The sequence below is a fragment of the Gossypium hirsutum genome, chromosome A01 (genome assembly GCF_007990345.1).
Source record: "Gossypium hirsutum isolate 1008001.06 chromosome A01, Gossypium_hirsutum_v2.1, whole genome shotgun sequence".
NCBI lineage: Eukaryota > Viridiplantae > Streptophyta > Magnoliopsida > Malvales > Malvaceae > Gossypium > Gossypium hirsutum.
Genome location: NC_053424.1, coordinates 109,361,443 through 109,363,209, shown reverse-complemented (window position 1 = coordinate 109,363,209; position 1,767 = coordinate 109,361,443). Strand labels below are relative to the sequence as shown.

General features: G+C 39.7%; 1 non-coding gene across 1 annotated transcript; it reads right to left on the bottom strand.

Annotated features, from left to right (window-relative positions):
• Positions 1-772: 772 nt before the first annotated feature.
• On the bottom strand, positions 773-881 carry LOC121206517 (small nucleolar RNA R71). Its single transcript, XR_005901558.1, has one exon. It is a non-coding gene; the product is annotated as a small nucleolar RNA R71 (small nucleolar RNA).
• Between the last annotated feature and the right edge of the window lie 886 nt (positions 882-1,767).

Sequence of the window (1,767 nt, the reverse complement as noted above, 5' to 3'; positions counted from 1 at the left end):
TTCTTTCCATATTTTCTTCAATAAAAATTCTCTTTTCATTATATTTATTTTTTTCCCCAAAAATCATGAGCCACTAAATCTATCTAGCCGAAGGTTGTCAAAATTCCCCAAAAAGGGTTCTTGAGGCTTAAATCCGTACTTAGCCTTCTCGACGAATATTAATCACTTCTCCACATTACGAGCCTGACGCGTCCGTCCATGTCCCTTAAAAGGTGATCGTTTTAACGTGTACAAAGGCGGCCACTTTGTATTTTTTGGGAAGGTTGGAAAGTCAGTTCGTTAGCTTACTGCATCAGAGGTTGGCGAGCCCAAGAGACAAAATGGCATGAGATTAGCCATTGAGAAGTGATGATCTAGCATAAGATGATCCCACAGAAGCGATTGTTGGCTACAGTCAGGTTCCAACTAAATTGTAAGTCCAAATTCTTGGAGCTGGTGGTCGTAGGCATCCTCTTCCACTGTAACTGGCTTATTTTGTTTGAGAAGGATCACCTAAAAGCCGAGGATTAAACCCAAGGAGGATCGAGATAGCCGGAGGCTGGAATCTCTCTATAAGAACACCTTTTCCCCAACTCTATTTATTTCTATTATTTTTAATTTTTGAAATCCCAATCAAAAATTTTAATTTTGTTTTTATTTTATTTTTCTAGATTAAAACTTTTAATTCTGTTTGTTTTATTTCTTTACATAGGTTTTCTTGGGCACGATTTTGACCAGGATTCCAAAGAACAAGCAATTGTGCAAATTCGGTCTCTGATGATTTGACCCTACTTCCCTTTCAATAAGAGTAGGTCTTCTTTTGTACAGATGGATCTAGAAACTCTTTATGATGCATAGGAGAGATACAAGGATCTATTGAGAAGGTGCCCTCGCCATGGGTTGCCACTTTAGCTACAGGTTCAAACTTTTCACAATGGCCTGAATCCTTAGACTAGACAGATGATTGACACAGCTGCTGGTGGGATTATCAATAATAAGACACTTGAAAAGGGTTATGAATTTATAGAAGAGATGCCACTGAATAATTATCAGTGGCAAGTCGTGAGGACAAAGTCGATGAAAGCGGCCGGCGTTTTTAACATCGATTCGATCACTATGCTCTCTAATCAGGTAGAACTTTTGAATAGAAAAATGATGGTTTACTTGGTTCTTCACAGGCTCATCCAGTAATGCAGTACGATGCAAATGGAGGAGGAACAAGCAATTCAGAATACCCACCCTATGACCACAACATGAAAAACGAGCAATTGAATTATATGGGTAATAATCCTCGACCTCAAAATAATCATTATAGTAACACTTATAATGCAGGTTGGAGGAACCATCCCAACTTCTTGTGGGGTAGCCAAGGAAATCAAAGGCCACAACATCCCCCAGTTTTTCAACAACCACCGGACCAGCAAGAAAAGAAGCCGAACCTTGAAGAGATGCTAACAAAATTCATCTCGGTGTTAGAAACTCGTTTTCAGAATACCGAAACAGCACTTAAGAATCAACAAGCGTCGATCCAAGGGCTCGAAACTCAAATAGGCCCGCTTGCTAAACTGATTTCAGAATGACCACCAGGAAGTCTACCTAGTAACACCAAACCCAATCCAAAAGAGCATGTGAAAGCAGTTACACTAAGGAGTGGGAAAGTGTTAGTTCAATCTAAAAAGAAGCCACCACAAGAAGCTGACAGAAACGAAGGAGAGGAAGTAAAACCCGAAAACAATGACAATCCAATGCCAAAGGAATATAAACCACTAATCCCATATCCAGCAATGT